Source organism: Momordica charantia, unplaced genomic scaffold (genome assembly GCF_013281855.1).
Source record: "Momordica charantia cultivar OHB3-1 unplaced genomic scaffold, Mcharantia_2.0 BLBB01000051.1, whole genome shotgun sequence".
NCBI lineage: Eukaryota > Viridiplantae > Streptophyta > Magnoliopsida > Cucurbitales > Cucurbitaceae > Momordica > Momordica charantia.
In genome coordinates this window covers 22,964-49,757 of record NW_028275207.1, presented here as the reverse complement: position 1 = coordinate 49,757, position 26,794 = coordinate 22,964, and the positions used below count along the sequence as shown (strand labels likewise).

The 26,794-nt window shown below is 36.9% G+C and overlaps 1 non-coding gene and 1 pseudogene across 2 annotated transcripts; both read right to left on the bottom strand.

The window, feature by feature from the left end:
• Positions 1 to 2,008: 2,008 nt before the first annotated feature.
• LOC148207845 (uncharacterized) lies at positions 2,009 to 20,208 on the bottom strand (annotated as a pseudogene). The gene is made up of 9 exons (XR_015787622.1): positions 19,386 to 20,208; positions 17,337 to 17,399; positions 4,388 to 4,728; positions 4,082 to 4,181; positions 3,937 to 4,013; positions 3,758 to 3,816; positions 3,520 to 3,624; positions 3,239 to 3,349; positions 2,009 to 2,068 (listed from the first exon to the last, which is right to left on the bottom strand). The product of XR_015787622.1 is annotated as an uncharacterized LOC148207845 (transcript).
• On the bottom strand, positions 15,586 to 15,688 carry LOC148207846 (U6 spliceosomal RNA). The gene has a single exon (XR_015787623.1). It is a non-coding gene; the product is annotated as a U6 spliceosomal RNA (small nuclear RNA).
• Positions 20,209 to 26,794: the final 6,586 nt, after the last annotated feature.

The following is a 26,794-nucleotide window of genomic DNA, read 5'->3' as shown; positions in this document are numbered from 1 at the left end:
AGTTGGGTCAGACATTTAATGCTTAAGCTATTGAGAAAACAGGAAAAACTAAACAGGTGAATGTAGTTGGTGCACGCTTGTGTGAGCTGTGGCTTCAGTGAAATAATAGAATATTTGTGGGAGAAAGGAAGTTTTTGGTTTGTGCTAGATGGTATACAGCAGAAAGCATGAAGTGTTACACACTCTTCAGCATTAGGTTTAATGGGAAAGGGAAGTTTTGCAGGTGCAGGTTCATGTGTACTGTGCGACTAATAAAGAGAATTAGGTAAAAATTTTTAGGCTTCGTATAGAGATTGTTTGGAAAACTTTGCAGAAAGAGTTTTTTAGCTCCTCATATTTTGCTATTTATTCCATCAGAGGGCTTCTTTGTACTCCTCATTGGTTCTAGGAGAGGTGGTCTTGTACGTCCCTTCCCATGTGACTGCTCTCCAATTTCAATAGAAGTCTCTGATTACCAGCCCCCACTCCAAAGAAGAAAAATATGTGCACTATAGAATTAGTGAACAAGGCAGTCCAAATATCTATTAATCTGAAAATACGCCCACAGCATAATTGAACAAATTCCAAAGTGGGGTATAATCGAAGTGAAAGACCACCCAAATTATTGATTGGAAATTAAGATCCATCCCATATGCAGCTGTTTGTTGGAATCTTTTCTTCCAGATGTTCCAATTAGCATGAACATGGAATCGTGAGGCTGCTAATAATATTTTTCAGATTCTACATGGTGTTGGATTGGAGCCTAAAGCTAATCTACTTTGGATTAATGGGTTTAAGGCTATCATCTCAAAATTATGGTTCGAGAAGGAATCCAAGGATTTTTTAAGATTCTTGTCGTCCGTCATTGGAATGCTTCAACATTGCCAAATTCAAAGCTGCTCAATGGTGTGCTCTTTTCGATATTTTCTTTCGTATTCCCCTAGTATGATTTGTATATGATTGGGAGGCCTTTATTTCTCCATTGTAGTATAGTCCTAGTTTTATTTTCTATTCTTGTTTTTCTCTATCACTCCTTCAGGAGTTTGTATCTTTGAACAATTTTGTTCCTTTTCATATATCAATAGAAGTTCGTATCTTGTTCAAAAAATTAAGATCGCCACTCTTGAGAAAATTATTGTAATTGAACATAAGATGATAAGGGGAGTTCCAAAACAGAATGAAGTTACACGTCATTCAATGAGATAAATTAATATTGTAAATCAATATTCATCTCTGGACAATACTAACGCATTTGGCATGCAACATAAATATGCAATGAAAGCAGAACGCACCAACAATGGAGATGGTTGTTATTGTATTCAGTTCAGTAGCAGTCTTCATGTGACCAGGCTCACCTGCTTGCATGAAGTGAATACCTCCCCAATCATCTGGTTCCAAGTTTTTTGCAACATCAACACCTAAACCAATCTGATGATGACTTGATAGATCCCAATCAGCTGTTGTCTGAGCATCAGAAGAAGAAACTGGGATCTTCCCGTTCCAGTATGAAGGTTGAGGAACCAGTTCAAGCCCATTTTTAGTCTGGCATAAAGTTAAGGAAATTAAGAAGGAAAAAAAGTTACTTCAAATCGGAGGTTTAACTAGAAGATGTGAGCATACTGAAGCAGTTAAGGTTGCACCAACTGAGTGGAAGGTGACTGTTGTGCAAAACTCGAGTGGCTTGCATCAGAGCGCCAAGGTGTTAATTGATACTGTGACTCTTTCAATTTTGTCTATAACCAGAGTCAGAGACCAGAACGATTAATGGAAGTAGCAAAATGAAAGATCAAATTACAGTTTCTGATGTAGTAGTTGGTTGTTATAAAAGGCTTTCCTACATAAGTTGTAGCTTATTATTCTAATTGTTTAGTTAGTTGATAGTTACTTCACAGTAACTTGTTTACCATGTATTAGTTGATAGACAACCTCTATAACTAGGGGTTGATCTCTTTTATGAAAGCTATTCTAAGATCTCTTCAAGAAACCATTGTGCTAGTGTGCATCAGTTTCCCTTGCTATCATTGATCTATTAAATGCACAGTACCTCAGTGAGAAGGAAGGAGTTCTCCTGCAAGTGCTTAAATAGAATCTGCAAGAATACATAAACTTCCCGGAGTTACTTTTCCATTGTATTTAAATTGAACAGGCTTAAAAGCAGCTATAAGTTATATAATAGTGAATAAACTATCTAGGTAAAATTCATGTATCTTTCCTATACAAGTTATATAGGACTATGAAAGGATAGTGATAGGTCCTATATTTACTTAGACATTCTCCAAGAGGAAATTACAACCAGTCACGCTAATGACAAATTCGAGGGGGTCATCAATCTCTCCTACACCAGTGGTCCAATACAGAACTTCACACAAAGACATACGCAACTATAACTCAGAACCAAAACACAAATATGAACAACATAACATAACTGACTATGGAAGTTACAACCACCTCTTCTTTAAAAAAACAATTATTTCATTATAAAAAGAGATTACAAAAGGAAGGGAGATGTGACATCCTCGCTACAACAATGGATTATAAAAAATATTCCCCCAAATATTTGCCTCAAGCCATTATTTTTTTATTTTTTTAACAATAAACAAACTTTTCATTGATAATATGGAAAGGAGAAAAAAGTTCAAGAATACAAGCTCCCAGAAGAAAAGAACCAAATGTAAGAACCAAAATACAACAAAATAGACGAAATTTGAAGCCCAAGAAAAAATCAAAAAGCTAAGAGATACTGAAAAAACTTCAACAACAAAGCTTGTCAAACCAAAATGACTGTTTGTTGAGGAGGAAAAGACTACCTACTGAGGAGGAAACCAAAACAACTGCTTAATATAAAACTGACCGCCAGAACGAAGAAGCAAAGAAAGTGAAACCTCCCTTCAGGGCCTTCGCCGAGAAAAGACCAAAAGAACCAAAAGATCTGAACCTCAAACTTGCTGCAAAGCGGAACCAACCAAAAATCTGATACCTTAATTAAATCTATCTATTCAGTGATTGGAACTAGGGTAAAGCCATTATTACAGAACTGTTTAAAGATAGAGCATCAAGATGAAGCATAATTCTAACAAGGTCGGAGAAAGTGTCTTGGGTGGTGTCCTCCCCTTGAGAAGTTCTTTTTATCCTTCAAACCACAATCTTCCCGTAATTTCTTGTTCTTTAATTTTCAATACAATTTCAAAATCTTGTCATCTAGTTTCTCACATAAATTACAATTCTAACTCGTTCAAAGTTCACAGATTTAAAGGTTCACCTTGACATTGCTGATAATGGACTGAGCATCAGGAACAGGAGGCTGCAGAGAATATTCCGCAAGAAGAGGCAGCAAAGATGATACAAATGTAGTTCTCTCTTGCTGTGCTTCCTGATAGAACCAGATTAGAACTGTGGAGTTAATTAGAGTTCATATTATAAAAATAATTGCAGTTGGTATTTTAATGGTTCTTTAGATTTTTATCACTAGTCAAGGACAACAGAAGATTAGGCATTATGAAAAACAGCCCCACGTGAGAAATGAGATAGCTAGGAAAGAACCTGCAATGCATATGTAAGACGTATATTTTCCTCAATTATGTCTTGTCTGTATGAGAGAGCTTTAGAAGCAGCATCAACAAGGTCTTGTTGTTGTTGATCAAAGGCCTAATTAAATGGACACCAAAGAGGGAAAGAAGTCCAATAGCAGAGCACCAATGAGAATGGACACGATGCAAACGATTGAAGTAAAAAGTTTAGGGAAGGTTATTGACAGTGAATCGAGAAAAGCCATGCTTACCAAACGCATATAGGCAATACGTTTTTCCAGAACATATTTTCATTTCGTATTTGTGCTTCCTATTGCAATAAGAATTATCAGTAGCTCCCGAGTTAAATAAATCCTAACAAAAACGGATATTACAATAAAATCATACTCATCTACACAATGTGTTAAGATAGTCAATACGGTTCACTTACCTTGATAGAATAATCAGCAAGATGCTTGCGTAACTGCACAATTTCATCTTCATGTTCCTGGACTTTAACAAAAGATCCTGAATATGAAACACAGGTCAGAGGGCTTCCATGCAAAAGAAAATAGGGCTAGAACCAAGGGATAAACCTGCTTCCAGAGACTCTTGGGATTGTTTGCTTCAGCCTTTGACATCAGGCCATGTCCAGACAACTTAATCTGTGGATCATATTCTCCATCCACTGGAAACCTGAAAAGTCACAAAATAGTTTTCATATCCTATGTGTAACCCTCGTGTGGGGTTCCCTCCACCCCGGCCCCTAGGTTGTCACCTTTTTGTCTTTAATATATTTGTTCTCGTTTCTCATCAAATATACATATACATATATGCTATGTTTTATTAAACTAAAAACATCATTTGGCCAATAAGGAAGAATCACATATTTTTATACTTGCCTGCTAGCAGAGAAGGATGTTGTAGATGGTGAAGAGAACTGCGAGTAACCAGCATTATCAACTGAAGGCTGAACACCCGGAAGAGCATTCACTATTTCGTCAGACTTGCCGTCCGCATAACGAGATTCTTTATCAATACGCATGGAAACTTCATTTTTTTGCTCAACATCTCGATGGACAACTAGTGTTCCATGTGAATCAACTGCAGAAATGTTATTCTTAAACCTATGCCTTTCATTATCGACTGAATTATCTGATTGATGACCCCCATTTGATCCATGGTCATTCTCATTCCACTGGTCTGTGGAATGAAACCTTCGAGCCAAAGATTCATCAACCTTCTGCTACATTTCAATGAAAAGATGATAGGATGTCAAGAACAAATTATTAGATACAATTGAAACAATACATCGTCTGTAAGCAAATAACAGAGAGCAAGCTCAATATCCCAAAAATAAGGAATCATAACAACTCACAATCAAAGTGTATGAAGACAAATTTCAAATAGTGCATTGAACATAGAGATAACTTGACAAGCTAATGAATTCCATAATATGTTTATAAGAAACTAAGTTACACACCAACAGCAATATAGTTGACGGTAATCGGTGCAGAAATGTGTTAGAATATGAAAAACAATTGGGTTAAATGGGGATTTAATTGGTATTATAGTTAGAGGTTCTATGTTCAGACCCTATAATATTATTTCCCCCCCCACCTCTCTCTCCCTTTCTTTTCACCATAGTGGGAGATGCTTAGTTCATTCTTGCTACGAAAGGAACATCCTAAAAGGTCTTACTGTAGGCCAAAATTCTATAGAGGTAACACACCTTCAGTATGCAGACGATGTACTGATTTTTAGTACTTGTTCACCTAAGTTGATGGGAAATTGGGTGGGGTCTGATTCAAATTTTCCTTACTATGATGGGGCTTTCATTGAATGTTGCTAAAACTGCAGTGATAGGAATTAATTGCAGTGAGCAGATGTGAGTTTCTGGGCCTCTGTTTTCGGATGTAAGGCAAAATCCTTTCCCTTATCCTATCTTGGTTTCCCTCTTGGAGGAAATCATATAATGCCAATCTATTGGGGAGCAGTGGTGGACAAAATGCACAAGAGACTAGAAAAATGGAGATCTTTGTTGCTATCAAAGGGGGGTCAATTAACTCTAGCACAAGCAGTTTTGAACAGCATCCCGATCTATTTTTTTCAATCCTAAAAGCTCCTAAGTCGGTGATCTCGACCATGGGAGAAACTCATGTGAGACTTCATTTGGAATGGTGGAAGACATAGACCAATTGGAAATCTTGTGAAATGGTCATGGACTGCCTTGCCTCACAAAACAGGGGTCTTGGTATTGGCTCCCTTGGATTAAGGAATAAAGCTCTCCTCATGAAATGGCTTTGGTGCTTAGCAACGGAAAAAAAATAGTTTTTGGAGGAAGGTGATAGCTTCCATTTATGGGGAGGATTCACATGGTTGGATGCCTCTGCCTTTGCAAGGGTCTTCTATTGGAAGACCTTGGATAGATATACAGAACAACCTAGAGGCCTTCACAAAGCTCACTTTTTTTGAAGTTTCAAGTGGGGACTCGGTGAGATTTTGGGAGGATAGGTGGATTGATCCTTCCCCCCTTTCTTTCTTGTTCCCTGATTTGTACAGCCTTCCACTAAAAAGAACCATCCTGTGGCAGCTTGCTGGGTTACCGAGGCTTCAACTTGGGATATCGGGTTGAGAAGGAATCTTTTTGATAGTGAGATCGATAGATGGGCATCTCTCATTGATAAATTAGAAGGTATGGTTCCAGGCCAAGGCAGGGATCGTTTATGGTGGAAGACAGATAGTAAAGGTTGTTTCACAGCGAAATCAGCTTTTATAGCTTTGACGGCTCCCTACCCTAAATTGAACACGACCACAACTTCTATGATTTGGAATTTTAGGATTCAAAAAAAGGTGAAATTTTTCCTATGGACTCTCTTTTATAGGAGCACAAACACAGTCGAGAGAATACAAAGAAAGCTCCCCCATTGGACGCTCTCCCCTCCGGTTTGTGGTCTCTGCCTAAGAAATTCAGATTCGGTGGATCATATTTTCATCCACTGTTTTTTTCCACTCGAGCTTGGAACTGTATGGCTTCGCTTTTGGAGTTTTCCTTCTGTCTTCCTAAACATATAGATGACTTCATAGCGGAAGGATTTGGTGGGGGTGGCGCTCAAAGGCAAAGCTGCGGTCCTATGGCACTGTGCAGCGAGGGCTCTTGGTGGGTCTTCCTAATTTCAGTCCCTTTAGATTCTTTTTGTGTGAATACAAAGCATACAGCTTCTTGGTGGGCCACAATCCACTAGAAGGCTTTTGGAAACTACAGTCTCTTTTTTATTTCACAAGATTGGAAGAATGCGATTGTATAGTTCTCTTTGGGGAGGGTTCTCTCTACCCTCCGCCTTTAGGTTGTTCTCGCCTTTTGGGCTCTTTGATTTGAATGCACTCTCTTTGTTTTCTTATCAAAAAAAATATATATATATATTGATAAACACCTATTGAGACTTGTACAAATTTCCAAGGCAATAATTCCAAGGCAATAATGGAAGGGGAACGAGGGCCTGTTATCTGCCTTGGATTGAGGTTATCACTCTTTTGTTACCCCAATTTCATATTATTTGGAACAAGGGAGAGAGGGAGAGCTCTCCCCCTCCTTCCCTCTTCGTGGCCAGCAAAGGTCGCCAAAGGCAGTGATGGCTAGCGAGGACTAAGATGGCGACTCACCAGAGGAAGGGAAGGAGGAAGAAGAGGGTGAAATGAAGGAGATAATTTGGAGGAAAAAAAAAACAGCGAAAGAGAAAATTTCAGTCATTAAAAAATTATTAAATTAATATACAACAATTAACTACCACGTCATTTTAACATTAGTCAACTAATGGTCGAAGTAGCTTAGAGACCTTTTTTTTAACAAGATATGAACTTCAAGACCATTTAGAACCGGTACTCAAACTTTAGGGACCAAAAGTGTAAGATGTCCATTTTGAAAATTCGATGACCAAATAGACACTTACCTCGGATCTCAGAGACCAAAAGTACATTTTTCCCTATGAAATTTACAAAAAGCAAAACCCTATCCAATGAAGTAACAAAAACTTCTTCAATTGGATGAAAGAGTGTTCAAGCTATAATTGTGGGAGGAGAATCATTTCTGCACAAAGTATTATTTTCCCTCAAAAAGTCTATAATTCCTCTCTCTCCAAACTGTCCATGTGAAAGGTATGTTGATTTGTAGCCAAAAGGAATCCTTTCGGCTTGAAGGGTGTTTGACTGAGAGTTGACGTCAACCAATCCCTGTGTGTCGGTGAGTGAGACGAACTCCATCCAAAAATAGAAAAGAAATGCTTCTAGATCTTTGAGGAGAAGGGACAATATATAAAAATATGACATTGAGATTCACATCCGTGTTACATAAACAGAACCATGATGGAGAAAGGCAGAAGGGGGACAATAAAGATGATAAAGATGCCTATTCTTTTTAAGTTTGGTTGTGTTTAACCATCCCTTCCAAAAGGTTTCTTCGGTTCCCTTTGGATTTCGTGTTGATTCCCAGGTTAACAGTGAGAGACCCCTGTGGTAAATACTTATGTGAGGAGGGGGTAAAGGGGGAAATTCCCTTAGCTAGAGTCCAAGAGGGAACTTTGTGGGAGGGAGTACTTAAGTTTTGTATTTTCCTAGAATGTTTTTGTCTTATCTTTGTAAGGATTTGTCCTTGGAGGGAGAGCTCCAACCCTCTCGAACGGTTGGTACTGTGTAAGCCTTAGGGCATTGACTCTTTTGCTTCAAGTATCATTAAGTGGGGAAGATACCTTACAATTTGGTATCGGAGCCTCGTCCTGGGGAAATCAATCAAGATGACACAAAAGAATCTCGAGGAGCATTGTGAAAGCAATGAGAAAGAACTAGAGGATGTCAATGAGAAAGAACTAGAAGAGAGGTAAAAGAGCACTTGAATTCAATTGTTAATCACATTGAAGAACATGGGAAAGCAGTGGCCATGCTTGTCTCGGAGTTCTCAGCTTCTAAGTCAAGGGAAGCTTCAGCATCATAGGGAGAGACCTCAGGCCAGAAGCGAAAGGTACCAGAGGAAAGAGGCAAGTTCGACGGAGGAGACCCTTCAGAAAAATGGGAAGATGGCCAGTACGATCGTAGCAAGTTTAAAAAAGTGGAGATGCCGGTGTTTTCCGGTGCGGTGAGGACCCAGACGGATGGTTGTTTAGGGCAAAACAGTACTTCCACATACACCGCTGGACACTGAAAAAATGACGGTGGTCGTGATTAGCTTTGACGACACCGCTGGACACTGAAAAATGACGGTGGTCGTGATTAGCTTTGACGGAGCGGCTCTTACATGGTATTGGTGGGAAACCAAGGATCAAGATTTTTTGAGTTGGTACGATCTCAAGATTAGGCTCTTTGTGTGTTTCCGACCGTCGTAGGAGGGGAGCCTCTGCACTCGATTTCTCGCTATACGACAAGAGGGGACAATCATGGAATATTGCAGGTTGTTTGAAGAATTGGCAGCGCAGGTACAAGGATTGTCAGACGAGGTATTGGAGGGGTCTCCACCCCCTCATTCGGGCCGAAATCCTAAGTTGGGAAATCACTGGGTTGAGCAGAGTCATGAAAACGGCCCAACTCATCAAAGATCGTAATGCAGCCGTACAGCAGTTTAATGAGGCCTCCAAGGGAAACTGTAATGGGTCAACCCAATATAGCCCAAAAAGCAACCTAAAAGTTGTCAACCCTGCGCCTACCACTCGCACAATCACCCTAACAAGGAGACCCTCAGCACCTTCCATGGGTACGATCGCTGCAAAAAAGGACGGAAATTTCAAAAAATTCCTGAGACGGAATACCTTACACGCAAAGAGAAAGGATTGTGTTTTCAATGTGATGAAAAGTACCCTATAGGGTACCGATGCAAGAACCAAGAATTGAGAGTGCTAATGGCTCACGACGATGAAGAAATGGAATCACCAATGGAATACGAAACCCAGGAACGAGAGACGACGCTGGAAGTGATGAGCGAGATAACAGAGTTGTCCTTGAATACGGTGGTTGAGTTCTCAACTCCGAAAACGATGAAGTTAAAAGTGGAAATCGAGCAAGCGGTCGGGGTGGTGCTCGTTGACTGCTGCGCGACCCATAACTTCCTCTCCCAGAAGGTCATCAACACTATTAACATCCCGACCGTGGAAACTTCAAACTATGGCGTAGTGATGGGTACGGGAGGGAGTGGTCGTCAAAGGAAAGGGGATTTCTAAGGGAGTGATGCTCAAGCTTCTAGAGTTGACCATGATTGAGAACTTTTTACCGTTGGAACTGAGAGGCATAGATGTCGTTTTAGGTATGCAGTGTTTGTGCAACTTGGGATCTATGGAAGTGGACTGGGGAGCTTTAACGATGACATCTCGAAATAACAGCAACCACATCGTCCTCCAAGGAGACCCATCGTTGACCAAGGCTGAGGTCACATTGAAACGTTTGGCTCGTCACTGGAATGCTCAGGATCAGGGCTTCTTGGTGGAACTACGAGCTCTGACGGGACTAGTGGAAACAACGGAGGAACCAATGGCAACCCCCCATCGGCACTACCCTCAGTGGTGGAGGCGCTACTGCGTGAGTATCAGGACCTCTTCCAAACCCCACCGAACTCCCTCAATGAAGGGAAGTCGACCATCGAATTCAACTCGCCGAAGGACACCCACCAGTCAACATTTGACCTTACCGATACCCATACATCCAGAAAACGGAGATTGAGAGACTGATCCAAGAGATGCTGACAGCAGGCATAATCCGCCCCAGTGTAAGCCCAGTTTTGCTGGTCAAAAAGAGATGGGAGCTGGCGATTTTGCATGGATTACCGGACCCTCAACAGTGACACTATCCCTGATAAGTTCCCTACTCCAGTGGTGGAGGAGTTGCTTGATGAACTCCACAGGGCATAGATCTACTCAAAAATCGACCTAAAATTCGGATACCACCAAATCTGAATGGATGATAGAGATGTGGAGAAGACGGCTTTTCGGACTCACAAGGGCCACTACGAGTTCTTGGTCATGCCCTTCGGCCTCACTAATGCCCCAGCCACATTTCAGGCCCTGATGAACCGGGCTTTTCGCCTTTCTTCGCATGTTCCTTCTTGTTTTCTTTGATGATATTTTAATCTATAGTCCTGACTTGCAATCCCATGTTCAACATTTGGCAGTGGTGTTCAAACCGATATCGTGAACAAATGTGTGGAGACTTACCTACACTATTTTGAAACGAACAGCCAAAGCTATAGGGAAAATGGCTCGTGTGGGTAGAATACTGGTATAACACCAGCTACCACATCTCTCTTAACACCACTTTGTTCCATGTTGTATACGACCGCCCACCGCCTCCCCTGATTTTGTACGGTGACCAATGCACCCCAAATGCTGATCTTGACCAGCAGCTGGCAGCACGTGACCAAGCCCTTTCTATCCTCAAGGATCAATTAGCCGAAAGCCCAAGAACTGCCAAAAGAAGTTCGCTGATCACCATCAACGGGAAGTTGAATTCACTGAAGGGACTTGGTTTATTTGAAAATACGCTCTTACTACTGGTTATCCCTTGCTAAACGCCGCTGCGAGAAGCTCACCCCAAGTACTTCGGTCCTTACACCATTTTGTCCTGCATTGGCACTGTTGCTTACAAGCTCGATCTGCCACCAAAGCTACTATCCACCCAGTTTTCCATGTATCACAGCTGAAGAAGGCCCTTCGTGCTAACCACGTCGTGCAAGACCCCCCCCCCCAACCTCTCTGAGCACATGGAATGGGTTGCCGAACCCCCGGTCGTCATGGCACTCTGCAAGAAACATTCGACGAATATGAGTTGCTGATCCAATGGAAGGGTTGGCGGGAACACGAGGCCACCTGGGAGCATCTATCCACCATTCAGCAACAGTTTCCCGACTTCCACCATGAGGACAAGGTGTCTTTCTCCCCCGAGGGTAGTGTGAGACTCCCTGTGGTCAATACTTATGTGAGGAGGGGTAAAGGGGGAAAATCCACTAACTAGAGTCCAAGAGGAAACTTTCTAGGTAGGGAATACTTAAGCTTTTGTATTTTTCTAGAATGTTTTATTGTCTTATCTTTTGTAAGGATTTGTCCTTGAAAGGGAGAGCTCCAACCCTCTCGAATGATTGGTACTGTGTAAGCCCCTTAGGACATTGACTCTTTTGCTTTGAATATCATTTCGTGGGGAATACCTTACAAACACCTTCGAGGTTCTTCAAAAGAAACTTCCTAAGATGATGTTGTGCCTTCCATATGCCCGTTATGTTTTAAGCATGGAGAATTTCTGAATCATGTGTTTTCCTATGTCCATTTGCTGCTGTTAGTTGGAGATCATTTTTTCTCCTTTTCAATCTGTCATGGGTGTAGGGTCCAGAAGCTTCAGGCAATATTCTTCAGCTTCTAAATGGGTTTAGTTTGCAGCCTAAATCTAATTTATTATGGGTCAATGGTCTCAAGGCTATTATTTCAGAATTATAGTTTGAAAGAAACAAAGGACATTTGAAGGCTCTCGAAGATCGTGACTTGAATGTTTCAACCTTGCTAAGTTCAAAGCCTCTCAATGGTGTGTTCTTTTCGATTCCTTTTCTTCGTATTCTCCTAGCATGATTTGTATGAATTGGGAGGTTTTATAACACTCCTGATTTTTGATTCTCTTATTTTAATTTTTCTCTCTTTTCACTCCTTCACTCTTATTTTAATTTCTTCTTTCTCTTTTCACCCCTTCAAGAGTTTTTTTCCTTGAACAATTTCGTTCTTTTTCATTTATCAATGAAAATTTTGTATTTTATTAAACAAACAAAAAAAGAGAGAGAGAGAGAGAGAAGGAGAAGAAGAAGATGCCCATTCTTCAATTTCCTCTTCTTTAAGATTCCTTCTGAAGTTCATGTTCCAAGCCTTTGTTTGTTCATTCCATACCTTAGCCACAGTAGCATTTTCTGTTTGCCGAGAGAGGAAAGGAAGGGAAAATCTGTCAGGTCTTTGACCAATCTATAAATCTGTCCAGAAAAGAGTAGAGTGTCCATTTCCAACTTAGCACCGTATGTTGGAATAAATTAAATCTCCCTAATCCATAAAGTTCTTTGTTCCATATTTGGTAGCAATGGTCTTCCTCCATAAAGCCTCTTTTCGTTGAAAAGCCAAATCCATTTTGCAAGTAATTTCTTGTTCCTTTTTCAAATCAATAATGCCCAAACCCCCTTCTAACAAAGGGAGCTTAACCAGATTCCATTTTAGGAGATGAAAATCCACTAATTCTGCCATATTAAATTCTACAAGTTCTTTTTAACCAAAAAAAAACAAACTTTCATTGATCCATGTTCAGGAAAACAACCTCCAAGTTGGAGAAAAGAAAAACCAAGATCAACAAAAAAAAGAATCATCAAATCAACAAACTAACCAAAAACCAAAGAGAACTCAGAAACAAAAAATCGAGCAAAGATCTGCTCCCAATCAGTCAAAACCAGCCAGCAAACCAGCAAACCAACTGCTCCAAAAGCTTGGGAGAAAGCTTTCTGCAACTCCAACTAACCCCAACCAGCATACAAGCATTGCAAAAAGACACCCAAAAAGATTGAATCTTTTCACTTCTAAGAACTTCCAGCCCTTTTGAAATTTGAGGAAATGATTCTTTTGCAACCTCCTTTCCTGATACTTATTCGATTTCTTTTAAGAAAGGAGCAGTTATTGCCACGTGTTATAATGCAAATGCTTCTAATCATTCTTGGGACTTAGGCCTCCGTAAAGGCATTTTTGCTAGAGAGTTTGGCAATTGGGTGGCCCTCACGCAAAGATGGAAGGCTGTAAAGTTGGGGTGGGTCAAGACAGTTTGAAATGGGCTATAGATTCCAGTGGTTCTTTCTCTTATAGGTCTTATTTCCTAAAGTTTTTCCCCTCAGCAAGGGGATTACAAGTTCCCCTAATTAAAGCCATTTTGAGGTTTAAGATTCCCAAAATGGTGAAGTTTTTTCTTTGCTCCCTTTGCTATAGGAGTTTTTTGTGGTAGGAGTTTTTTTAAACAAGATACGAACATTTCATTGAAGATATGAAAAGGAGGTCCCTTTGCTATAGGAGTTTAAATACCTCTGGTACAATTCAAAGAAAATTCCCAAAATGATCCCTCCCCCCATCCATTTGTAGGATGTGTACGAGTTTGTCGAATCGTTGGATCATCCCTTCTCCCGTGCCCGTTTGCAAGGAATTGGTGGTTTTGTCCTACAAGTTTTTAACATTTCAATTTGTCTCCCAAATAGTATTGATAGTTGGCTTCTTGAGGGTTGATGGGCTTGAGGTTCAAAAACAAGGCAAAAGTGGTTTGGAATTATGTCGTCAAGGCTATTTCATGGTTATTTGGAAAGAAAGAAACAATAGATTGTTTAAAGATTCTTTTGTTACATAGGATTTTTTGTGGAACAATGTACAGCATATATCTTCTTGGTGGTATTCTAACCGCAAGAAGTTCTTTTGTAATTATAGCCTCCTCGTGATTTTGTATGATTGGAAGGCTCTGATTTAATTTGGACTTTGAAAAAGCTTATGATCATGTGGACTGGGGATTTCTTGATAGAGTCCTGGAAAAGAAGGTTTTGGTTTCAAATGGAGATCTTGGATTTGGAATTGCCTCCGGTCGGTCAATTTTTCTATTCTCGTTAATGGGAGACAAGGAGATCCTCTCTCCCCTTTGCTTTTATCCTCGTGGTGGATATTTTGAGCATCCTGATTTCTTCAGGCGTGGATAAGGGGTTTTAGAAGGATTTGTTGTGGGAAGAGATCCAGTTAGTCTTTCCCACCTTCAATTTGCTGACGACACTATTCTCTTTTGCTCAGGGAAGGAACTGATCAATCTGGTGTCTTTTTTCGAGGCCTTATCGGGGCTTAAGATTAACCGAGAAAAAAGTTCGCTTTTGGGTATTAACTGTGATCCCTCTAAGCTTTCTCGTTGGGCATCTACAATAGGTTGCTCAGTGTGTACTTTCCCGACTTCTTATTTGGGCCTTCCTCTGGGGCATAATCTTATTTGGGCCTTCCTCAGGCGTCATGGGCATTAATAAGGAAATGGATAATATTGGCCCTACTGTTTTTCAAGAATTAAATGCAAAGGCTGTTCTGAAACAAAAGTCAAAGGGTAACCCTTTTCCACCTAGTATGAAGAATACCGAAAAATTAATTCAACCCCTTCCTCTTTATTACTCTCGTAGAAAGCCAACACTATTTTGGAAAGGAGCTCGCAAAGTCTTTGTTAGCTGAAGGGGTTCAAGTTAACTTGAATAAGGCTTTCAATAAGGAAAGGGAAGGAGTTAGTAAAGTTAGTATGGACAAGGTAAATGTTTTGTGCATTGGCTCTATTCATTCCTAACGAGGGTTTGCCTCCTAGATCATCCTCCTTCGAATGCTCGAATAATGATTTTGAAGATGACGATGGTGCAATTAGTATTAGTAGTTTGGACTCTTCCCCAAAGTCAGACACTCCTATTGAGGATGTTTCTGAGCATCCTGTTGAGGAAGATCTCCAAATTCTATTTAATGAGCAAAAAGAAGATGAGAAGTCAATTCACCCACAGCAAACAACCATTCCTTCCTTTTTTGAAGAAATGAGGATTACTCTAGTCCCATTTGAGTTTGACCTCTGAGTTTTAAGTTGTTCGGAAAGTTGGATTGTTCTCTCTTACGTCTTCTGCAGTTTTCAAAGCTTTACTGTTATAGTTCAGATGGTTGGTTGGTGAGGCTTTCAAAGTTTTTCTCCCATGTGCATATTGGCATTTGATGGTTTATATTTGGAGGTGTTTTGAAGACAGCATCGAGGCTTAGTATTTGGTGATTACTCTTTATTTGAATTCTGGTTGCGGTCTAATTCTTGTGTCCCTAGCTTCTACTTGGTTCTTTTTGGAGTTTTGTCTTCGCTCTTGGTGCTAAGGAAGGTTTTTTCCCTCATGCAGATGTTGGCTCTAGAATTAGTTTGGATTTCCACACTTTGTAACAAGCAGTTTGTCTGAGTTCTATTTTAGAATGTTTTTATCTTTTTCGAGCTTGTATTGCTTTAGTTGCACTATTTCTACGTTCTTCTTCTCCCTCTTCTTTTTCACCCCTTTGGGGTTTGTATCTTGAACATTTTTCCTTTTCATTTTTTGGACCATTTCTCAATTTGTGCGTGTCATCCTTGCGCAAGGGCCATGCTAGTCTTCTCTTTATCGTTCCAATTTTATCGGATGTCCCCGAAGGAACACATTTTTCCTTTTCATATATCAATGAAACGTCGTTTCTTGTTGAAGGGAAAAAAAAAGGTCTGCAAATTGAACTTTGGGCTAAATAGGAACACAAGAGATACCGACTTGGGTGAAGTAATCTTACAAGTCCATCTTATCAAGATGAAAAGGAAAATCGACCTCTAAACTCCCATTAGGCAACCATTGCATATCACAATCTATATGATGATAGGAAAGCAAGAAGAACTTTCAATCAATAATTGATATTTATCCCAATTCAAAAGAAAGTTCAAGGCATCTTCAAGATAATCTTCCAAACCATCAACATTACGTCAGCTACGTTTTCACTTTCATCTAAGCCATAACTACTAACACTAACAAATCAACTTCAATATCATCCGGAAAAACAGATTCCAGAGGATAAATCTTCAAAAGCTCCAAAAGAGGAGGAACAAAATGATTATATTTGAATTTCCCTCAAAGCCCTTTATTATTTACATTGTTTGCATGTCCCATTAGGCCACCCATGATGGTTTTTAATCCAACCACCATTAATTACCAAGAGGTTCCACTTGTCCAAGGGGTTCCATGTCCATTCGCTAAGGTTTCACGTGCCACTTTCAGTTTCAATCATCTCCAATCTTCCATGCTTACAAGCACACCATGTTTCAATCAGAATATGAATACCTCCCACCTTTTTCCATACTCCACGACTCCCTTCGAAATCCACGAATTTACCATTTTGCAATTTCAACAAAGCTTTGTCAACTTCAAAGGGATTGATTAAACAACTCCCAAAGATTTCTTTCTTAAGAATCTCATAAATAAACTCTCCAATAATTGAAAGAATGTAATCTAGTGATTACAAAAATTTCATCCAAATCCAAGACCACCACCTCCTTCTCTATTTTAATTCTGAATTTTTTGAAGAAGCATCCGCATTAAACCTCAAAGATGGTAAAAGGACCTGCTTAGTAATAAAATATGGAACCCCCAATCCTTGCTGACATGAGACACTTCAAATATCCTTTACCACACAAATTACACGTAGACTTCTGAAGAAATTCATTCAACATTTCCCAAAAAGACCTTCCAGGCTCGTTTTTAAATCCCAGCCAGAACCAAAATGTTGTTCTTCACACTTCCATCAGACAAAAATGAAATTTCAACAAACCGACAAAAATGGTTGATATTTTGAAGACTAGAAGCAGTCTTTTTCTACACGCATCTGCTTGTATAACTTGACATAGAATGGGCTATGACAGAGTGAAGCAAGAGATTACTCCGACCATAGTAAGATGTTCCAATGAAATTTGATGAAAAAAGAGCAACTCTTTTTCCTTTCTTACAATAAGTAATTTCCTTGAGCAAAACTAACAGAGAAGGATTTGTTGAATATACTACAACTCAAGTACTTTCCATTATATCCATCAACAAACAAAAATAAAAGACTTAAGATCGAGCTGATCGAAAGAATAGCAGATGAAGTTGCCTTCCAATTGATCAATAACTAACCAACAAAGAAATCAAATGAGGAGTGAGGAGAGAGGAGATAGTTCTTTTAAATCTTAACTTCAAGAAACTAAATGGGTGCAAAATAATTCAAAAATCATGTTCAAGACATTAAGCAAACACTAAGATTTTGTGTAAATTCAATTGGCACTTACATATTTCTCCAGTTCCTGGATCTTTTTCTGAAGTTCGATCCTCAGACGATTATTTTCCTCCACCTAAGAGTATTTAGATACACATATCAGTATATAATTTTTTTTTCTTTTTCTATTTTTTTTTTTGGATAAGAAACTAGATTTCATTATCAAAGAGGAGATACAAAAAAAAGGGGGAGATGAGATATCCCCACAAGCCAAGGAATTACACAAAAGCTTCCCAATTGACAAAGATTTGAGAAATACTATAATTACAAAAGCACATATCAGTATATAATATTAAATTATAGAATCTTAGTTGTAGCCATAACATGAATGATACAACTTAGTTAAACATTCATGATATATAAAACACACGGTGATGGGTAATTAGAAATGCACATGAGTATAAAGGACAAGTAGGTGCAATGCTAGTATGGATAAAAGCGCAGACACCACTATATGAAAGAACGCTTGGACTATTGGTTTTTAACCAAAGTGAAAAATGCGAGTTGGAAATTACATCATCAGTAACTTAAACTAAGAAACTGGATAGAGAAAGCTGCTTTATGGACTACACTTGGGGAGAAGGATGGACCATTACACAAATTACACTCACTATGGTCTATTGACACCATTCCATCATCAATGATGTCTAATTGCTATGGTTCATTATCTCGCCAAACTAGCAATACATGTATTTATATGCTAAAGCTACTTCGTCAAAGGTAGGAATGATGAATAAGCATAATTAAGGGGGGAAAAGATTAGAAATTGAAGACATTAATTTTCTTGAATAAGGTTTTTTCTCTAGTAACTGTTCATCTTTAAGTTGGCTTATGCACGCCTCGCATCCCATTAATTTTGTGAGACTATGATTTAACCCTGTAACACTTATTCCAATAATACTAACTTTTTTTTTTTAGAACTGGGAGTTGTAGCTTTGCTCCCGTATACCCAGTGGCACCCGCGCCTGCCTCAAACTAACTTCAAATTCTAAAATATAAATATATATAACAACAAACTTTTAAGAAACTCAAAAATATAACATTAAAAACATTAAAGTCAATAAAAAGCCATTTAGTGTAAAATATGCTTCTACCAACTTGAGTATAGCTCAACTACGTTGGCAACCCTTCGTAAAGTTAAAGGTTCGAATCCTCATCCGTTGTTTAACTCAAAAAGGGGAGAAAGAAAGAAAAAAGGAAAAAAACTAAGATGATTATATAATTTAGTTTTTACTGGCATACAAAAATAAAAAATAAAACAACCTTCCATGGCATACAAAAAAATAATTTAGTTTTTATTATCTAATAAAATCATAGGCCAAAGTTATCTCTTTTTTTCCTTTTTTGATATCCATGTGTCTGGGCCAACTTGCGTGCTTCTCAACTAATCACGAGTCAACCGCTTGACCCTATTACATTTGATTGACAAGGAAACTTGTAGGGTATTAAATACTAGGTAGGTGACTATCGTGATTTGAACTCATTCCCTCTAAATCCTTCGCTATTTACATTGGCCTTTATTGACCACTAAGTCATCTAAACCATTTGTTATTTACATTGGCCCGTAGTGACCACTAGCCCATCTGGTTAAAGTTATCACTTTAAAAAATGAAAAAATTAAAAATAAAATAAAACAGCTATCTTCAACTAGCTATGACAGTTACAACCACATGAAAAGATCGTGGAGAAGGTGGTTTTGAGAACCCATGTTGAATTGCGGGTGCCCATAATCCCTATGTATAGAAAGAAAAAACATGAACAGATTTTGGATGAAGAAAAATATTCGAGTCATGAAGCAACTATCTCTGCATTTCGACAACATTCTCAATACGGAAGACACTGCTTGATTGACGGTATGCATTATGTCAAACATCAAAGACACAAGATGGATGTATAAAGAAAACGCGGAAGAGATTAACAATAGAGTTGGGAGTACAGATAATCCGACGATCGTGAAGTGAATAGATACTAAATTTAGCAACAAAATTAATAGAAAGAATGGCATGAATTTTGATGCTGAGAGACGGGAAATGAGAGGTGGGGAAAGGAAAATTTGTTGCACCTGTTGCTTGATGGTAGCCTCCGCTGCTTCAACAGCTTTCAAGACCTGAAACAAGTTGCTGTCGTTGCTGTTACTGTGATTGTTGGACGAGTGGGAGTTAAATTGCTCCGGTGGAGCAGCTGTGACGGCCAATCCGGAGAACTTCTCAGCCAACGATCTCCCGTCGAAACCATTCTCCATCTTCAACTTTAAGCTCAAAATTCAGCTCAAAACAGCCGATAGACGAATGATCCGACCCAGAATGACTATGTCTTTCAAATTGGCGTCAAATTCAGCAGCAGAATTGGGTCGTGGGTCTGAAACATCCCTCTTCCGCACATTAAATCAACTCGGAGATAGTGAGATAAATGACATACAAACAACGAGTGAACCCCAACAAAAAAAAAAAAAAACCCTAACCCAGTGGGAGCAGAGCAAAAAGAGGACCTATAACTTAAAAATCTCAATTCTCTATCTGTCCCGCAATGATTCACAGATGGTGATGGGGGTTTGATGATTTCTTTCTACCCAATAAATAATGGAAGAAATGAAGATGACAGAGAAAGGATGAACTGTAACTCGACTTAGCTTCAACTTTAGCTCGAACGAAACCACTCTTTTTGCACCCTCAATGAATCAATCAATCAATCTCAATCAAATCCTTCGTCTTCTGTTTGCATGAAAGTCGGCTCCTTCGCGCTTCACTTCTCCATCTCCAAGAGTCCGAGTGAGTGAATTACACGACGGCTCGTCGCCATTGTTTATTAGATTATTTCATGCCCCCATCCTCGTTTCTAGGATTTTTCTTCTTCTTCTTCTTCTTTTTTTTTTTTTTTGAGGAAAGTTTCTAGGATTTTCTTTAGACACATTTTAAACTTCACTTACTATTTTATTATTTAGGAACCTAAAAATTTATGTACCCAACTTGTAATTTAACCGAAACGAAAATGCTTACCTTCAATTGAGATCAATGTATAATGTGTTCAATTGAATTATCTTATACGTGGGTGGATATTCAAATTTCTATTATTGATGATATATGGAAGGTAAAGTGAGGAGTGGTATGAGGAGTCTCCACGGGCGACTTTGAAATTTTTTTTTTTAGGCAAAAATAATAAGAAAATAGACAAACAAAACTCACTAAACAAGACCGTCTAAATTAGATACATATCAATGAGATATATGTAAGCAATCCAAATTTAAGCTAGATGAAATTCAAATGTGCACTATAAAAATCAGTGAGTGGCTCTTCGCCATTTTCGATGTTCACAAGTGTTAGAGTAAAATTACCTTAAAAAGTACTATGGGGAGACAAGGCGTTGGCTCTCCACCCCAGTTGCTTTGTCAAGCCTAAGCAAGCTTGTGGCGTTGTGTGGACTAACAACACAAAAATGAGTATTGAGTTATGCCCAATTAACGCCTTAACTAGTTATTCAAAAACAACGAGAAAACAAATCAACTTTATAATCTTGAATTTCTAATGTGATTTTATTTCAACATCCAAAAAATTATTAGTAAGATGCACTTAAACCATCATAATGGTTATATGAATAGAACATACAAGTATGGCTTATATATTTCTTTCATTGGTTGTAAATATATTTATTTATTTTTATGATCAATAAGAGCGTAGTTTAATAGCATCTAACTTCTAAGTTTGAGGTTTAATCATTCATCCACGTTTGTTTTACTCTGAAAAAAACATATATATTGTCCTTGTCGTGTATATATAACCTAAATATTTTGATGAAAAATACCAACTCATTTATAGCTTAGTGTGCTAACTCCGTAGCATATTTATTGTCTCTCACAAGTTTCAAAATTGTTTATTATTTTGTTGGACTTTTGGACTCAATATGAAAATTTGTATTAAAACTTCCAAAAGATATATTTTTTAAAAATATGTTTCCAAATTAAAGAAAAAAATTAATGTTTTTCCAATAAAACATCAAACTTTTGGCTTAAAAAAACTTTTATATGTGTGATGTAATTTAACGTAGGTTTTTTAATTTTGAAATACTTATTTTTTTATACAGTAAATGAAGGTGAGGGATTCGAACTTAAGACCGAGCACCTTACTTTAATAGTTATCTTAGGTTTATTTTCAAAGTTGATTTTAATTTTTTTTTTCCAATTTACTCATAAAAAATTCCAATTTAAAAATAACTAAAACATATATTTTCAAAGCTGCTTGTTTTTCATTTTTCAAACTTGATTAATTTCAACGATATTTTACTTAGCATTAGTTCTACAACATAAATATTATTTTTATTTTTATACAAAGTAGTTGCATAAATCATCATTATTACACGTACAAGTTATAATTCAAAATTATATATATCTAAAAGACAAGTAGATGTAAAAGTGATTCCTTGACTAATTGTTTGATCGTTATAACTTATGAGTGATTATTGACTCGAATGGTTTATTTCAACATCCACAATTAATGATTGCTAAAGTAAATTTATTATGAATAGGTATTGATATAGTAAATTTAGATAGATGTTATCAATGGTCTAGAATGAGTGGCCAACATGAATATAGTTCAGCGATAATTTATATTTACTCCTTCTCTAGAGATTACAGGTTCAATCTCGAGTGATAGATAAACTTTCTTTACAAGAGAGAGTATTTAAAATCTTTTCTAAATATTTAAAAAAATACCACTATTACAAAAAGGAAGAGGTAATTTATAGCCTTACAAAGAAAAATGTAAAATACCAACTAACAAGCTAATAAAACAAAACTAAATATAAGAGACGACCCTATTCTTTAGTCAATTCTCGATTTCTTTCTCAATATTTCATAAAGCCCAAATTTACCCTTGGGTTTTCAATTAGGTTATTCACTAAAAAAAAAAAATTGTGAAATTTTGTTAATATGTTTAATGTAAACATGCCACTTGGATTCAAACAATTAATAAAAATAATTAATTTTCTTAAATTGACATGCCCACATAACCAAATATATAATTATAACAATAATTTAATGATATGTGAATGTTAACAACATTTAAAAATGACGTGATTGAAAACTTTTAAAACATCGAGGGTAAAATTGAGAATTTTAAATAATTGAAGACTAAATTCATAAAATACTTAAACCATAGGGTATATTTAACATAAAACCAATTAACCTAAAACTAATATTTTACTTAAATTAAAATATAGAACGATGTATTATTATTCTCGCTTTATGTATTATTAGGATTGTTGATGCAGAAATTTGGTCTCTTGGGATTCCGCTAAATTTGCACCAATCTTAAAAAATAAAAGGGATTAGACGAAGACCTGCAAAATAGAATAGCATTAAAGACCGGTAGAATCAGAGTAGTTGAGTATAAAATTGACTTACTTCCCATCGAAGTCGAATCCTGATCCATTGTGGAATTCGAATCTTCATACATCTAGGAAATCTGATTATCTGAATCTAGAGAGATCCCCTCATTTTGTATATAGGATATCTTCTTCTGAATCTAAAGGTCATCAAGATATCTCCCTTTTGAATCCTTGAATAAAGAGAATTTGGATTTTTTTCATCCACAACAAGGACAGTAATTCAAAATTTAATGTTTGGAACCTTTTTAAACTTTTAAGATCAAATTGATACCATAACTCAAACTTCAATGAATGAATGATAAGGATGTAATTTTTTTGTGAGTAAAATTTCATATTGTATTTCTAAAGCCCTGGTTTTGTTTTTTTTTCCTTCCAAACTTTCTAGAAACAATATTATTTTTTTTATAACAAATACGTACGGACATTGATGATGTATGGACATTGGGTAAAGATCGGTGTACCAAATATATTTTGCCAATTGATCTTCAGCATTGTTGTTTGGCCCAGTTGGTCCATATCTGATGCTTTGACATTTTCTGCATTGAAGATAAAAAATAGCAATCACTGAGCCATATCTTTCAAATTCATTAGATTGAGGGATGCTTTTCATATTTCTCATTTTTATCCTTACTTAGCACGATATTATAACTTTCTTTCGAGGAGATATCACGATTCGAAACAAAATTTGTCATTGTCGCAATTAACTATTTTAATAAGTGAGTTGAGGTCGAGGATGAGGCCACCATCACTAATAATAAAATGGTCGATTTCATATGGCGAACCATCATATGCTATTTTTTCAGAATATTTCATGTCATTCTCACCAACAATGGGAGGCAGTTCGACAATGCATCATTAAAAAACTTTTGTTTCCAACTCAACACCAAACATTTATTCTTGCATTGGCTCATTTGCAAGCTTGTGGGAAGGTAGGGATAATTAACAAGGTTATCATGAGGAACTTGAAGACCAAACTAAAATGACTGAGGAGCTCTGGACGAGGAAGTTTCCCAAGATCTATGAACCCATATCTATAGTGAACAATGCTTCATTCCAGATCTTCGTTCTATATCTGGAATATACGACATTGGAAAAAAATAGAAAAATTATAATGGATGGTAAAATTAATTACCATATTTGCAAATCTGTCGCATAGAAAAATAATTTAAAAATATGATCATTGTTTTTAAAAAAATGCACACATATTAGATACTTTTAAGTAATTCATTTTTACCTAAATATATCACCGATATATCGTTTTTTTATTACATCACTTCTATATTATTTTACGACTACTACTAATAAAATATTGGTTAGGCATCATTTCCTCTTTGTAATTGATACATGGCATTAGTGATTCATTATTTTATACATGGTTATAAATTGTACCATATTTATAAATATTTGTAGCTTGTGATAGATTTACTATTAATTTGAGGTGAATGGTGGTATATGCAATAATTAAAAAAAACAAAGATCACGTTGGAAAAAAAAAACACAATTACATAATTCCCATCAATATAGACTCTCATTCTTTTCTTTGTTAGTCAACTAATGTGTTTGTTTAATGATAGATTTTGATTAAAATTATCTAAGGTTGAATAGGCTAATTGAAAAAGCAGCCAACTTGAGTTATGCTCAATTGGATTAGATTTCTATCTCCGACATAAACTTGAGTTATGCTCAATTGGATTAGATTTCTATCTCCGACTAAAAGGTTATGAGTTCCAAACTTATCAATAGAATATCCTCACTTGTACGAAAAAAATAAAAAATACAATTAATAGAATTTTATAAAATTTGAGGAACCAAATAAAAATCAAGTTAGACAAAAAAATAACAGTTGTGTAGCTTAATAAAATTTGTTACTACCATCAATCCAAGTCGATAGATTTTTTTTAAGGTTGAAACTTTCAGTCTTGTACTTTCTGAAGGGATTGAATCCCGCAGCGGAAGCACGTGACACGCGTGTGCTTCAATTTTATTTTAGAAGTACAACAAAGAAAAGACAAAAACATTATAAAACGGAAGTAGTGAAAACATAACTTTGAAGATACATCTTCAATGTACACCAACACCACCAAAAAAACTTTCCTCGCTATCCTCTGAATGTTAAGAACTCGGTTTGTGGAAACCATCTTAAAATTGAGCGGGAGGATCGAGAGATTGAGAGGGAGGTTTCTCGTTAGAATTTTTGGAAACTCAATCAATCGAACATAAAGAATGGGAGAACCTCCTTTTATAAGGAAGGAAGAGTCAAGGGGGAAGTCATCACTTCACCGGTCACCACCTCCCTGGTGAGTAGGGGTGCACATCGATCGGTCGGGGCGGTTATTAAGTCGAAATCCCAACCGACTGACATGTTGTCAGTTTCCAAAAATGGAAACCCACCGACTGAAAATTATCCCACCGACTGAAAATTATATATATAATCAACCGACCAGGTCGGTTTCCGTCGAATCGAGCTTTTTTTTTTATTAAATCAATGTCTTGTTTTGTCTTGTTTTTATATATATATTTTTCTGCATCCTTTCTTATTCCAAATTTTAATCAAGAATTCAATTCAATTTCTAATCTAATGCAAATTTCATACAAAATCAAAAATAATTTTAATCCAAAAAATTCAATATTCAAGTCAAATTTCAAAATATTCGAGTAAAAAATCAAATCTATTTTAATTTCTTATACAATTCAAAATTCATACAAAATAAAAAATAATAATTCTAATCAAAATTCAAAAATCAATAATAGTCCAAGTCCATATTCAAATTAAAAATAGAGTTCAAAGCATAGTCAAATTAAAAATAGAGTTCAAAGTCCAAGTCCAGTCCAAAGTTCAAGTGCTAAAAGTACTAACAAATTAGAAAATAGAAATACCAACAAAAGTCTAACACGTCCTCAAGTCTTAGTCTTCCACAAAGTCACAAACTATTACATCTAAAGTTTTGTAAGATTTTGAACGTCTTCGATATTCTTTTCCTCATCCATAACGACTATGAATCCTATAAAATTAGATGAAATAAAAAAAATAAACAATGTTAGGATTTAATAGAAAAAGATTTAGAAAAATGAAAAACAACAGTAGAACTGATACCTTCTTCGAGCATTGAATCTTCATCTAAGTAGTTATGAAAATCAACATCTACCGACTTGGAATTTAACCAATTCTGAAAACATATAAGAGCTTCAACTATTTTTGGAGCCAATGAACAACGTGAAAAGTCAACTACACGCCCTCCAGTACTGAAAGCCAACTCATATGCTATAGTGGAGACCAGAATCGCCAAAATATCTCTACTAATTTGGCTAAGAATCTCAAATTGACAATTATTCTGCTTCCACCATAGAAGTATGTCAAAATTACTATCATTCTTAGCAAGAGATTCTAACAAGTACACATCGATCTTTGAATCATTATTATGAGTTGTAGTCTCTTTGGTTGAGAAATCAGAACCCAAATCATAACCTTCATCAAAATCTGTATCCAAATTCATACTAGTAGTATTGGTATGTGGAGCAACAATTGATGTACTACCACTACCACTTGCACTACTATAAGACACACTATATCTAACAAAGAGACGCCTAAAAAACATAGGCCACATTATCTGTCATGCTTTTAGCCATTTCAAGTCTTAATTTGTTGAAACAATATGACAAAAATTTCAACTTATACCGTGGATCCAACACAATCGCAACATACAACAAAACATTAGTTTTCTCACAATTCCCCCAGTACTTATCAAATTTAACCTGCATGCTCTTAGCCATATTACAAAAAAAAGAAATTCCCTGCTTCATTGAATTCAAATGTATGCAATTTTGAACTGTGTTAATCTCATGATAAATCAAATTTGATGTGGTATACAAAGATCCAGAAATCTTCAAAGTCACATCGTCAAAGACTTTCAAAAACCTAACCAACATCCTAGCATTCGCCAAATCCTCCTACTAGGTCATAATTCACTCACATAAGCAGGATCTTCATCCTCTAATCTAATAAAAGATTTTTCAAACTTTGTAGCTGCATCAAACATCAAATATGTGAAGTTCCATCTAGTAGCAACATCAAGACAAACAACAGTCTTATAC